The sequence below is a fragment of the Pseudonaja textilis genome, chromosome 1 (assembly GCF_049901715.1).
Source record: "Pseudonaja textilis isolate UNSWEBS1 chromosome 1, rPseTex1.2, whole genome shotgun sequence".
Lineage (NCBI taxonomy): Eukaryota > Metazoa > Chordata > Lepidosauria > Squamata > Elapidae > Pseudonaja > Pseudonaja textilis.
In genome coordinates, this window is record NC_141990.1 from 124,052,280 (window position 1) to 124,067,716 (window position 15,437).

The window sequence follows — 15,437 nt, forward strand, 5'->3', positions numbered from 1 at the left end:
ACCATTTGTCTGGAATGGCATAGGTCTCCTGCTTGAGCTAGCTCTATTCCCAGGATAAAAAAGAGCTCTATTGCTTTGCAATATTATTCCAACATCTTCTGAATGCTCATCGTCTGAAAGTAATGAAAAGTACTTTGACATATTACAATTTGTTCTTTCTCATCTCCTTTTATTCTTCTTCTGCACCGTGGATGAATATGTAATGTTTCTTCCCTCGGATAACCATCCATGAAGTGGACTGCACCCAACAAACTTTATACTGAAAGAACTATATCTGTAAAAATATTGGGAAGAACCATTTAAAATTGAAGGGGAGGGTGACTGATTTTTAGGACATCATCCCAAGCATAAACCCCAAGACAACCAATCAAACTATCAGGTACGGTGTGGTGGGAAGGAAAAGGAACTCAAAAACAGATGTAGGAAACAAATGCAGGGTCAGCCACAAAGGATTCAAATGTCTATACACTGATGCTCAAAGTATGAGGAACAAACAGGGAGAACTTGGTCCTAGTACACAAGGGCATGTATGATATAGTTGCCTAAATTTGATGGGATTAAACTCATGACTGAAATGTACTGTTGGGAGGATATAAACTATTCAAAAGAAACTGATCTTACAAAAGAGGATGTGAAGTTGCATTATATGTAGGAAATCACTACACCTCTACCGAAATGCATAAAACAAAGTTTTGAATGCATGTGAGTTAATGTAAAAGGAAAAAAAGAACGACATTGCCATAGGTGTAGACTACAGGCCACTCAACCAAGTAGAAGTAGATGAATTTTTTGTAGTCAGCTAAGGTGTGCAGGAAACACACCACAATAATAATAGAGAATTTAACTATCCGGGCACTAACTGGGAGACAAACTCTTTAGCAAGTGGGAGTGTGTTTCCCACACATCTTAGCTGAGTTGCAAAGAGTTTGACTTACAACAGTTCATTTAGTGACTGTTCGAACTTACAACACTGAAAAAAGTGATTTAAGGACAATTTTTCACACTCATCACCATTGCAGCATCCCCATAGTCATGTGATTTACATTCAGATGCCTGACAATTAACTTAAAGAAGGTCACAGCATTGTGAGTTCCCCTTTTGCAACCTTTCGACAAGCGAAGTCAATGGGGAAGCCAGATTCACTTAATAACTGTGTGACTAATTTAAAAAGAGCAGTGGTTCACTTAACGTGGCAAGAAAAGTTATAAAATGGGGCAAAACTCACTTAATATATTTCTTACTTTGCAACATAAAATTTGGGCTCAATTGTGGTTGTAAGTCGATGACTACCTGTATTTCCTGTGCGTGACTGGGTGGCCTGTACTATATACCTACTGAGAGCTAATCATACCAAACCATATCCTGCCAAGTAATCTGTCAGAAATATAATCCTTTCTTGTTAAATTCCCTTGCAGCCTCACATGACTGTGCAGGAAGTTGTAGGAAGTTCATGGTGTGCTTGGCTGACTTTGTGCAATGGCTTAAAACTACTTGGGAGTTATCTCGTAGAGTTTGGTTCATTCAAAGGATACTGAAAGAATTCAGAGATAATCAAGGCAAGAGGCTCAAGTGAACTGGCTCCTGAGGCTTTTGTAATCAATAAGGCAGGATAAACTTGCAATTGGACTTATTCAATTGATAAGACTTTATTTAAAACGTTAATATAAAATTTAGGAAAGAATTTGATGTGATGTGAACAGTAAGAGAGAAAAGCCACTGAATGGAAGTGCAGAGTTTTTACACTTTAATATTGACTCAAAGACAGCCTAGTAAGCTCCCATATATCCACGTTTTCATGTAGTTTCCTTCAGACTCTGTCAGTAGCATGCTGGCAGTCAAGCAGCTTAAAAATAATAAGGATGGCAATGTTTTGTGGAGACTTAGTTTGGAGTGAACATTTTTCTTCTTTTAGAATATTTTGCATCATAAAATTCTATTAAGCAATCTAGGAGCAAGGAAAAAGTTTAAAAATTAGATTTATTTATTACATACTTTTGGTTAGAAGCTTTTATACAATTCTCTGGTTATTTCTGATAATTTATCACAAATACTTTCCTTGAAAACCGTACTTTTTGGTCTGAAATCCCCTCTTTCATACAGTAGGGACTGAATTTTTTAATCTTCATTTGTAAATACCATTTTAATTTACTACAGTGTATAATTTGGCCACAGTTATTTTCAGGGCTGTACAAAGCATTAAAAGAGGTGCTATGCAAAGCAATATGGCACCTGTGAATCATCTGTTTGAAATAGTCAAACAGTCACAACACGTGGAAGAAATAGTCAGGTGTCTCTGTGTAGGCACAGACACTTTTTTAAAGCAATTCTAATGGAAGCGTTCTTGTCTTTTGAAGCACCTGCATGAGTCTCACAAATGATGTGGCTGCTTTAAACTTCAGCTTTGTTTATATTGATGTACTTTGTGAAGGGCTAATTCTGATTACTTTTCATAGATATTTTCATGAAGTAAGCAAATATTGATAATTACAATGACTGAATGGGTTCAAATGAAAATAACTGGGGTTTTAGCTAAGTTATAAATTCTCGGCACATTTATGTAATAAAACCAGTTTTACGAGATAAATTCCCACTAGGTGAATATACACAACATTCAAAGCCAAAATCAATCGAATTATCTTACTCTAGTGAACCAAAGTGAAATGAATATCCTTTATTCTCAGGCAAAGACAACTCGTCTACTTTTCATTAGTATAGCCACATCTATTACAAAATATTCTTTTATAGATGTGGCTATTCTGATTCAAATTAGACCAAGTACTTTGGACTGAGAATAAAGGATATTCAATTCCATATTGATTCAGTTGCAGCCACAAGTATGACAAAATCAGTTTGAGTGATATTTCCCACTCTCACGCCACTAATTTTCTTAATGCAAGTAATAAATTTTAAAAAAATCAAACACCCCAGATACAGTACCAGGCCTTACTCACTTGTTCTTGACTTCAAAATATTCATGAAATATTTGTTCTTCTGGAATGTCTTTTAGTTTAATTCATTCAATATGGATGTGAATTCTTGGGGATGCCTTACAAAGAAAGTCTAAAATCCAGAGGAACATTATAAGTATTTTAGTTATGATTAATTTCAGTTATTTGTAAAATTAAAGGCAAAGTTATTTAACAATCTTTAAACACTGATCCAAGTATCAAGTCTCAATTTTTTTTAGACTCTGATTTGAAACTGATTTTGTAAACCACACGAATCACATGGGGCCAATCAAAAACAGGCACCCTATGCACAGCTGGAGCAGCCTGGTGAGTGGAGACAGAACAGCGGAGCCCTTCTATGAAGCATCTTGTCAAGCAAGTGAGTAAATGTATTGATTAGCAACAGTTGGCCGAAGCCTGATTTAAGAGGCAGCCTTGAGTTATAGCCTTTTACTGGAAACAACTATTTGGCTCTTGTATGACAATTCATATGAATTATGCCTGTGCTCCTCTGAACTGACTCTTGGAATCTTGGACTGATTTTGGGCTGGTCTGTGCACTCCCAATAAGAGTAAACTGTTCAGGCATGTGTCTGTCAGAGACTCTGTTTTGGTTTGCATGCTTTGGCTGTTGTCTCTTTGACCTTCATTAAACTGAATTAGATGGGGCATGATGGCTCATTTGACAGCTCTTGGTAGTTTTCATTTTCAGCATATGGCTGGCTCCATGCAATTATTTTGGGCAGTTCTGGATTGTAAAATGCTCCTTCTACATAAATCATAAAATATATCTGTGGAATTGAACATATATAGTACAGTTTCATTAACTTAAACAATTCAGCCTTAAGACTGAACCTCAATGAGGTTGTTCTGGTCAAAAAGTCTCATTTTTCTTCCAGCCCTGCAGCATAACACAATTACTTTGTGCTTCTATCAGTTTTCACAAATGTAATTTGTGAAAGAATATGGAGCTCAGCCAGAATTGATGTACTAAAAGCAAAACTCCGTTTATTATATTGGCCCAATCATCCATCTCCTATAACATTTGCTGAACTAGTTGTGTTTAGTTTAATTTAAACTAAATGTAGACCTTCTCTCTAAATAAATTTTGCTTAATTTAGGTGAAGTGAAATTAGTCTAATTTTTCAATACAAACACAGGTGTGTATCTGAATACCAGGACTCTTCCTGGAAAAGTACAAATGTTTATCCTCCAAGCAACCAAACCAAAAGAACTGCTTAGAATACTTGCCTGACTTCATGGAAGAAAAGTATAAACCAGCATCTGATTTTGAAAAGGGAATTGACTCCTGAAGTTCACATTTGTGGAAGCTGATATCACAAGTATAAGCACACACACATACGGGGGTGGGGGAGTGGGAGGGAGAGAACATAAACACTGTATAAAGAGGAAATAAAGAAGCTTACTAGAGTTTTTGCTTTCATCTTGTTCATTTTCTTTTTGTTAAATCTGGCACTTCATTTCACATACACTCCATTGTGCTACTATATAAACAAATTGATTTATATTTCAAATTCTTAATGATTAATAAAACAGAATAAAAAAAATTAAAGTAACAGCATTTTATCTGCTGTGGAGCGAGCAGCTTTCTATGCTCTTAAATTTGGTTTTGCAACAATAGAAATATGAAGATTTTTTTTTGTTTTTATTTTACAATATTTTTCTATTAAAAAAAACAGGAAAAAAAGTGTAGTTTTTAACCCAAAGACAGTTGACTCCATATGGATACGTCAAGAAAAATGTATCTAAGTCTAGAGTTTTTCTTTGGAATACGAAGTACAGGTACGTGAAGTACACAAAGTTCAGTAAATTATTAAAATTGAATTCTTACTGAGTGTACCATATTTAGCTACATACAATATTCTTTTAACAATGTTCTCTCACTAACAATGGAAATGCCAATGAATGTATTCTCCTTATTCCTGCAGGCCACCATATTTCAAATCATGTTCTATGTTGTCCCATGGCAAAATATAGGAGGGTGAGATCAAGAAAGTTAAAGTCCTCTTGTATAAGTCCATTTAATAATAGGTGCAGTCCAAGTAAATAAAAAGTCTGCTGCCTTATATACACTTATTATATACACTAAAACATTTTCGAATGCTCTCATAAATAAATATTTTGGAACAGTTTTTCCAAGAAGAATAAAGAGAAAAGCTGATCAATTTTAGGAACACCAATTGTTTTCATTTAAAATATTGTATACAATATGGATTTCATGAATGGTGCTTTACATAAGAGATAATGCAAAGATTGGTATATTATAATACCAAGCGTTAACAGAAATATTTTTATCACCAGGAGTAGCTGGGGTCAAAAAGACTTTATTTCTTATTTTGGATTGTTTTGTTTTCTTATGAAAGTCCCTCAAATGTTTTGTCCAGTATCATTCTATCATTATGTTGTTAGGAGGCAAACATCTCACTTACTAGCTTATTAGCATTGTAGAAAGCTTTTAGCACGAAGCTTTAACCAACTTTGAACAGAAACAATCCTTGGAAGCAGCTTTCTGAAGCAATGTCTCCAGAATCTTCTCTGCTCGTTCTGATCCCCCCCCCAAAAAAAAGGAGAAAAAAAAAGCAAAACTAGAACATTATTTTGTGTCAACTAAACCTTTTTGAACGGTAGTTTGACTAAATTGCCTTCATTGTGGAAAGCACCTCATTTTGGCAGAGATTAGCTACCCCATACAGGGGTACACTTATACATCAAATAACAAGAATAAGCAAAGCTGCATCCGCTGGTCATAATAAAACTCTAAAACAATTGGAAAATGTGAACATCATGTTTTCCCCCACCTCTTTTGCAAAAAACAAACAAGGCTGTCACTTATTATTTTTGTTCAATCCTGTAAACTTGTCTCCATCCAGCTATTAGTAAAACAATGTTCAAAAGCAAGACCATTATTAGTAGTCAGTTTTAATCTAATGTAATGTGCCTATTTCTGTATTTGTAAAATCAGGGAAATTTCACAAATAGTTGTCAAGTCAAATAATTCCTATCCATTCCCACCCTCAATTTTTCAGCCATGAAAGCATAAACATAATAATAAAAAACATAAATGTCTGAAACTGTTGCCAGGTTGTTCAGTCTGATTTTTGTGACTGTAACTGGTAATCTGAAACACTGCGTAACTCTCTTAAAAGAAAAAGAGGCATCAGAAACCAACACATTTCTACTATAGGCAGTCCTCAATTTACAATATGTAACGATTCAAAGTAACAGTGGCCTCTAAAAAAGTGACTTATGACAACCGTCACACTGCCGCCTCATATCATGTGATTGCAAGTGGTGTGCTTGGCACCTGCTAGCACTTATGACTGGGTGCAGCATTTTGTGGTCATGTGATTGCATTTTTTTTTGGTCTGGAACAGCAATTTTCCAATCAAATCTATTCTTTCCCATATGCTGTTTTTTTCTTTAGTGTGTGTGTGTGTGTGTGTGTGTGTGTGTGTGTGTGTGTGTGTACACTCCCTATATTTGATACAGATATACGATCACTTCATCCACTTTTTGGAAGCAATATGAAATTTACTCAAAGAATATTTTTTAAGATGTTACTAATTTTTAAACATTACTTATTCAGAAGAATAAGTAATGTTTAAAAATTAGTGATTCAATGATTTAAGGACCTGTTTTGTGGATCAAAACCAAAGCTTCAAATGTGTTTCCTAGCATGCTTTCCTTGAACTAATGTTCTGTTTTTGCATATTCAGAACATACACACATTCCACAACAGGATGTTTATTGGAGGTAGGAAATATACATTCCATCACAATTCTGTAATCAACTGTCACAGGGAAATTTTACTTGAGTGCAAGTGACATCACACCCCAGCATCAACAGGAAGAGGAGGAAGTGTTTTTGTGTTTATGCAGATCTGGCACAGGGTTCGGGCATAAAAATGAGAGTAAAATATACATATCACTTGGCATTGCAGATTTCTCATAAGCCAGTATGGTATTATTTCTCAAATTCCAGCAAGCACTATTTCCAGCATTGAGTTATTAATGTGGTCCCTGAGTTATTCCATTTGTGGTTCTCCAAACAGCATAAAAACATTTTTTTTCAAATCTGCACAATATGACTTTAAAGAAAAAAATAGTTTTGTGTCATCATGTACTATATTAATGGATTGTTTAGAATATTAATATTCAGAAAAATTAAACTACACAGATAAGAAAAAATACTCCACCATCAAATTCCTATGTAGCTACAGATATAAGAGAACTGAAGAAAAAGAATAATCCAGATAAAATTGTGCATTAAATCAACACTTCCATGTATTTTCTAATATACATGACCATTTTGAGGCATGTAGGATATAAAGTTGGTGACAATCAGGATTATCACCTGCCAGTCAAGGTAGGAAAGAGGATGTTGGATGACATAGATCTTTTGACAACATTTCATGTTCTCTACAGTAGTAGTTTCCCCTTCTGAGAAAAAGACAAAAAATCTTCCATGCAGCAGCTAATTCTATTGAAACTGTACAGGCAAGGAGAAAGACACTGTGACTTCACTTATTGGCCAAATGGATGCAGAATTAAAAACTACAGAATTTTGAAAATGAATGCCAGAGAGTAATAGGATAATTATAGTTATTAATTTTTTTAAAAAAATATTTATTTTTATTCTATTCTAAAGCTTGCACATGCCCAGCACTCTCCATTTTCTTGCACAAGAAAAAGCTGCTGTGGATATTCTTTTGCCATATCTTGAGGTTTTAGGGATCTGGATTGGGAACAACAGGCATCACCCTGAACCATGGTAAGATGGAGTGGATGTGAATGTGTTATGTGGGGAAGGGTTTCTCTGTATCTAATAGTCTTTCCTGGGATTGCACTAACCCAGAGAGATCCTGGTCCGTATTCTGGGGGGTCCTCTTGGATTTATGGCTCCTGCTTGAGGAGTCTGTTATATTGTTCCTGGATTGGGAGGCCCTTCTTTTAGTCACTCAGATCCTGGTCATGTCCAGCTTGGACTATTGTAATGCGTTCTACATGGGGTACCCTTGAATAGCAATAGCATTTAGACTTACATACCGCTCCACAGTGCTTTACAGCATTCTCTGAGTGGTTTATAGAGTCAGTACATTGCTCCCCACAATCTGGGTCTTCATTTTACCGATCTCAGAAGGATGGAAGGCTGAGTCAATCTTGAGCAGATCAGGATCGAACTGCTGGCACTTGGCAGAATTAGGCTGCAAGACAGCATTCTAACACTGCGCCAGCAGGGACAAAATGCAGCCATGAGGACAATTTGCCACCCAGAGTTGTTGGATACAGATGGGCATCAAAAATATTTCATAAAAGTTTGGGTGCCCTAAAGATGGCACATACAACACCTCTGTTGTGTGAGCTGCGTTGGGTGCCGGTTTGCTTTCAGATCCAAGGCTCACATTGTTGGTTACAATCTTTAAAGCCCTATATGACATGCGGCCAGGTTATCTCTGGTTATCCCCCTTACATCATCCCATCCCTCTCAATCAGGCAGAGAAGGTATGTTATAGACCCCATCGGTTAAATAATTTCGACTTGTGGAATCCAGAAAAAGAGCGTTCATTCTTTGCTGTTGCCTCCGCCCTTTGGAATATCCTCTCCCACCCCAGAAGTGAGACAAGCCCCCACTACCCTGGCCTTTTGAAAGAGTTTGAACTCTGCCAATTCACATGGGGCTTGCAAACTTGGGATTGGTTAGCATCTTGAAGATACCGCCCTGCCTTTAAAATTTTGAATTTACTATATACTTGTTTTACCTGCTTCCTTTTATTGAGATGTAGTATTTTTATATACTATATACTACACAGGCATGAAGAGGGGCTCAGTTCACTCAAGGACATGTGAGATCCCGTAATGACACAGTGGGGAGTGCTGGGATTGCGGTTCAGTGAAACAGTTGCTTATTGACTGCTTTACTGAAAAACCAAGACTCTGGTCCCAACCATGGTCATTAAGGGAAGATTGCCTATAGTTCTACTTCACCCCCTATATAATTGTTATTTTATGAATGAAGTCGAATATATGTGTCCCAGGATAATGCTGCAATCTGGGTCGGTCACTGGGACCTAAAGACCAACCCAGTCTGGATCCTATATTTTTATTTTAGCATTAGATCCTCCCATGCTATGTAGCATATCAGGCAGCATTATAATTATTAAAAATGCCTTATAGAGAAACCAGCCATATACAAACCTTTATGTGATGATTTAATATAAATACCACATTCTCTTTACTTTTAGGCAAATCACCATACAGAATTCCTAAGACAGAAGAAAAAGTACTTAGTTATCTTAATTATAAAGAAATTAATTTAAAATCAAAGGTTAACTTTTGCTTCTTCTTTATGTAGCCTGAAACTATATAACCGAATACACTGACAGATATACAGGCTTATGTTATGATTCAACAGTGGAGTTTTAAATGAAATCTAATTATAAAAATTATGTTTTCTTGCAAAAATCATCATGTGTATATTACTACATTAAGCCAACATTTAGCCCTATTATATTTATTTTATTACCATATAATTTTGATATTCAAATTGTGCCCAGCGTATAATAAAAATGATTGGGAATGCTAATTCATCTATAACCCCTCTGTAAATTGTAAGAGTCCTTTTGGGATGGAAATGGGTGGTTTCTAAATTTGATAAATTAATTAATTAATTGGGGTGCCTGATCAGTTCCTCTGCAAATAGAACTGTAATTATACAAGGCTATATCCCTCTAAGAATTCAGTTTATCCAAACGAGTATGGATAAAACACAACTTATGAGATGCAGTGCTTCACTTTATCCCTGGTCGGTGCCAGAGGGGACCCTGACAAGTGAGGCCAACAGCTTGCTTTCTTCCTCTTGTCAATATCTGCAACGCTGCCTGAGTTTGAACTGAGCGCACAGTGGGCTCTGCCTCTTCCCACCTGCTGTCCTGGGAGGTCACAGCTTAACTAGGCCCACCTAAGCCTCCCCTGAGGGCTCCTTTGCTCGGGCTGGGAAGCCTGCAGAGGCATCTATCTCCATTGCTCTCCGGCCCTTTTCCGGCCTCTCTGGCTGGGACGAGGCGGGCTTGTAGGGACGAGCGGGAGAAGAGAGTGTCCCAACCTCGGCACACCCCGTGAGCCGCCCTCCCTCACCTGCACGCCGGTGTAGTACTCGAAGTAGAAGAGCACCATGCTCTGGTAGATGGTGTAGAGCCGGTCGTCTACCGGGTGGTAGAAGCGGGCGGGCGGGCAGCAAGGCCGAGAGCAGCCGCCAGCCCCCCCTCCCCAGGCCAGGATGTAGGTGGGCGCGGTGCCCAGCATCGCAGCGGCGGGCAGCACGTAGCGCACAGGAGTAAGTGTGCAGCAGCGGCGACAGGAGTATCTTCTCTCCTCCGCCCGGGGCTCTTGGCACGGGGTGCGATTCGGCTTCTGCTCCCCTCGCCGGTCCCCGTTACACTCAAGCGCCTCCGCTCCTTCTCATGACCGGGGGCTCCGGCTGCCGCCGAGGGAGAGGAGGAGGAGGGCACAGCCCTCTACAGCCGAGGTGGAAGCAGCATGGGCGGGCACGGGGTGGGTGGAGAGACGGCCGGGCGGAGGTCACGCACGCAGTCGCCCTCAGGCAATAGCTGGTGCAATCGCCCCCCTTCGCTGAGGCGCTCACCTTTTGTCCCGCCGTCGGGAGCTGCCGAGGCGACTTCAGGGACCGGCCGGCCTAGAAGCCGCTTTCTCCGCCCTTGTCTTTACTCATCGCCCGTGGGGAGGGCTTGTTGTTTTTGAAAGGCGCGAACAGTTGGCGGGGCCGGGACGGACCTGCGCAGGCTGGCTGGATGGCGGCGCTGTTCCTAGCTTTCCGACAGGCGGGAGGCTGAGCGTCAAATCCGAAGTTAGGCGACTCGGAGGTACTCACGGAGTAGCCACTAAAGTTAGGTCAAAGGAGAGTAAAGTGGACTATTAGAGTAGAATAAAGCAGAAGCAAGGGTTTGCATCGCTAAAAGAGGATGAAGAACAACAACCGTTAGAGGAGTTTTATTGTGATATACAGGCTGTCCTCAACTTCTTCGTTTAGCAGCTGTTCCAAGTTACAAAAGTGCAGAAAAAGGTGACTTAAGAATTGTTCCTCGTACTTATGATCATCATAGCATCCCTACATTTATATGATTAAAATTCAGGCACTTGGCAGCTGGCATATATTTAGGACAGTAGCTACATCCCAGAGTCAAGTGATTATCATTTGCAACCTTCCTGGCCAGCTTGAGACAAGCAGTCAGTGGGGAAAGTCAAATTCACTTAATGACTGCATGGTTCATTTAACAACTGCACTGATTTGTTTTACAACTGTGGCAAAAAAAAACCCATAATAAAATTGGGCAGGACTCATTTAACAACTAACTTCCTTAGCAATGGGAATTCCGAGCCCCGGCATTCTGAGTTAACAATGGCTCAAGTGCAGCAAAAGGAAAGAGTAGGTGAACCTTGGCAGTGAGGAAAAAAAATAAAATAAAACTAGGCTGGATGAGCTAATATTTTGGGGATTAGTATCTTTCAATCTAATCCGTGTTACAAGGTTATGAGGCTAATGCTGAGAAAATGTCAGCTATATCACTTATGGTCTTTCGTGGAAAGGAAAGACAGGATATAAAAATGTGATGAATAATAAACTATCCATGGAAGAAAAATTTCAGGAAATGCCAGTTACATTTTTCCCTTGAACATTTTGGCTTCTAAACGGCTGTAAGCCAGTTGTGTAAATTGTTCAAGCTGTGATAATCCCCACAGTGATCCCATCTGCTTTAAGAAAGAGTGGGGCATCTATACAAGCTGAAATTTCAAGAATCAAGTGGACCATGAGTGACACAACAGCTATATATTTGAAAGTATATTGATTTCATTTTTAAGATGTCATGTGGGTGTAGCTTTAATTGCCTTTACCGCAACTATCTTATATATTCTCATCCTCCAAAATATGCAGGATCTGCAACTGAAATTCTAATTAATCTGATAGGCCTAAGTTGCCATACCTTAAAGATGAAGCAAACAGGTAAGCAGGATGGACAAAAACTGGAAAAGCTCCCTCAGAGAAAATACTTAAAAGGAATCGAGTCTTCAGGGAAACAAAGAAAAAAAGTCACCTGAATCAGATAAAAGAAGCTGGGCCTGAGCTCATGGGAAGCCCTTCTCCAAGTCCCACTAACCAGAATAAAGCAAGGATTTTGGGATAAAAGGGGTCCTGAAGCCCCCCAACTCTGAATCATCTTTGGACAGTAAGTGCGGATGAGTGTGCGCACATATATGTGAAAGAGCAAATTGTAACCAGTAAAGTGTGCTTTTATTTTACATTCACTGGGTCTCCTTGTATTTTAAGAAACTGTTTGTGCCTCAATATTTGGTTGAAAGTGATTTGAAAGGGACACTCAAATCACTTTCAACTGGACACTGAGGCACAAACAGTTCTTTAGAATACAAGGAGACCATCAGCAGAACCTGGGAACACACATGTAACGTTAGATTTAGGGAAACATTTGTAGCTAGCCTATAAAGCAATTAAAATTAAATCTCCATATAGCGATTTTCTACTAATATAGTGGCTAAAATGGTGCCTTCCCTCTTGCCTCTCTGTAAAAAATTCAATTGCTTTGACCATTGGAGGGACCAAATATGGAGAATCTTCAGAATATAGTATCTCTCTGCAGTTTAGAGTATAATTGTGAAGCTCTACATCAGCTGAAACCATATTGGTGTAGAGGACATTTTATACCTTTTACTGCCAATACAGGGAAAGCAAGACAACCAAGGAAGAGGGATATGATATAATGATTTGTATCCAACAAGCACCATCCCATTCATATAATTCAAGTTGCAACTTAATCTTTTTTTGATTAATTACGACTCTTGCTTAATGACTGCCAAAAAAAATGCCAAAAACCATGATGCCTTAACTTCTGATTGTAATGTTTTATGACTGTAATTCAGAGTTCAAGTATACATACTATGGTACTTGTAATATAGTATTGAATGGGATGCCTTATTGTTACATGTTGTATCTGTTCTGAAGGATTTGCAATACTTGGCAGTCTACTATCAAATAAGTTTTGATGTGATGTTAAGATTTCAGCCCTTCATATACCCTCCCTTAGCACCTGAATGAAAGGATATAAATCTACTTGGCAAATGGCAAACAAACAAACCTTTAACTAAACCAATCTCTAAAACATCTGTACTATTATTCTGGGTAAATCTTGTTCTCCATACTATAATTTGTACAATGTTATTTGGTGCACTTGGCTTTTGGTGAAAATTGGCTTTCGTTATGTAGCCTTATGCAATTGGAGCTACAAAAATATTGATAGCTGCCAGAAAAGAGATACAAAATGCTATACAGCAGAGGTGAGCAACTATGGCCCTTTATGACCTGTGGAATTCCAGCCAGGAATTCTGGGAGTTGAAGTCCACAGGTCTACAATGCTTTCCTACTGAAGAATCTGAATGTTTGTAGCCCAGATGTGCTAGGTTTACTTTATGCTAGACTTATGAAATGACCATCCCTTCTCAAGAAATTTCTTCAGCCACAATGCCTCCCATTCTCTGTGGGATATGAATTTGCTATTTCTGACCAGAAGAAACTCCTCATAAAGTTTGATTTCTGCTTTAAGTAGGGTCAACAGATATCTGAACAGGGAACAGAGGTCATGGACAATTGGAAAGGAAGACAAAAGGAGAAATAGGGTATACACTATTTAACTTTATTGGCATGTGGGATGAAAATTGCAGCAAAAAATAGCTAAAAAGTCTACTTAGGCCTACAGGTATATGGAATTTCCCCCCATCAAATAAACCTTTGGAAGTCAAAGGTAAGGCATTTTGGATAAAGCATTACTTTAGCTAAAGCAGCCTTGCTCAGGCTCTAGAGCAGTGGTGGCTAACCTTTTTGGGCTCCTGTGCCAAAAATTGTGCATGCACTTACATGCTTAAGCTCGTGTGCCAGCACCCAGAAGGCAATGCATGCTCCCACGCCCCTATGCATACGTGTGTAATCCCCCTACCCCCCGCCACCCCCTTACCTGCACTGTGCCTCACAGCTAATTTTCGGCCGGTTTGAGGCCTTTTTCGGCCTCCCAAAGACTTGAGGAAGGATTCTGCAGGCTTCTGCAAGCTTTGGAGGTGGAAAACTAGCCCTGTTTCGTCACTTCTGGTATTTTCAGAAAAACAGGAAGTGACAAAACTGGGCTAGTTTTCGGCTTGCAAAGCTTGCAGAAGCCTTCCTCAAGCCTTTGGGAGGCAGAAAAAGGCCTCAATCCCTCAGAAAATCAGTGTGAGGCATGCACATGCGCAGTGAGCTTAAGTTTGCCTGTATCTCACATGCCAGCACAAATGGCTCTGCGTGCCACCTGTGGCATGTGTGCCATAGGTTTGCCACTATGGCTCTGGAGGTTTCCAATTAGGTCTGCAATTCCCAGAATTCTTCACCTGATATGGCAAAATGTGCTGCTCTGGTAATTATTGGGAACTGTAGTCCCAGCACATCTGGAGCACATGAGACCAAGGGAAGCATCCTTAATAAATCAGGGGGGAAAATAAAAGAAATATATTAAGTTAGGGACAAATATTCTATTGTTATTTGGGAATGTTATTCTCCCACTTGCCCCTGCAATGCATAATTCCAATCAGTTCCCCAGGAAGTTATAATTTGTATTTTGTGAAGAGGTATTTTTAGTATTTCAATTAGTTTTCTGCTGTAAAAGACCTCAAAAAGATTTCCATTTTCTAAGAAGTTAGACAGTGAAATTATATTTCAGATAACCAAAGTGATGGGGTTAGAATGTGCAGTGACTTTGAATGTGTGACTGAACACCCTAAATCTTCCAATGGATTCTGGATGAATTTAGCCATACATTTTTGTTACTTGCTTAACATAGATTTTAGCAATATTGCTCTCATGTAACTCCCAAGAGTATTGTATGAAAGGAAGTGGAGAATGTTCTTTCTGAAAGCATGAAGTGGGAAAATTTCAACTACTATTTATAGCAACATTTAGGCTGTGGAAATCCCAGACATTATTTGCCTATTTATAGTGAACTTTTTCAGTTGAAAACAAGTTGCCACAGACATACTGCACTTTTATCAGTCACTTAAAATTGATAACCTTTATGTTTGAAAAATAGTAAACTCTATGGAAAGAAAGGATAACATTTTGTAATGTGTGTTATTTCATATAAATTACTGTCAATGTGGCATATATAAAAGGACCCAATTTCAGAAGTAGGAAGTCTGCTGAGGCCAGACTCGGGGAGGGGAACTATGGATATGCTAGCCATGTTATCATCTGATTTGGGGGATATTCATTTATATACAGTACCTGATTCCAGGGAGTCCTGCTTGTGGGGAATTACACAAACTTTTATCAAGTAACCTTTAAACTGCAGCCATCATGTGGGAGCTGCTCCTTTGAGTGTTTCAATCCTCCCCCAGCTGCTGCAATTTCTCATTTCATG

General features: G+C 38.8%; 1 long non-coding RNA gene across 4 annotated transcripts; it reads right to left on the reverse strand.

Annotated features, from left to right (window-relative positions):
• Positions 1-1,615: 1,615 nt before the first annotated feature.
• LOC113455233 (uncharacterized) lies at positions 1,616-10,762 on the reverse strand. 4 transcript variants are annotated; one of them, XR_015740056.1, is made up of 5 exons: positions 10,610-10,760; positions 9,163-9,230; positions 4,199-4,278; positions 2,952-3,060; positions 1,616-1,945 (listed from the first exon to the last, which is right to left on the reverse strand). It is a non-coding gene; the product is annotated as an uncharacterized LOC113455233 (long non-coding RNA). The 4 variants fall into 4 exon arrangements; XR_003376499.2 differs by lacking the exon at positions 4,199-4,278 and adding an exon at positions 4,375-4,452; XR_015740054.1 differs by having other exon boundaries at positions 2,952-4,278; positions 10,610-10,762.
• Positions 10,763-15,437: the final 4,675 nt, after the last annotated feature.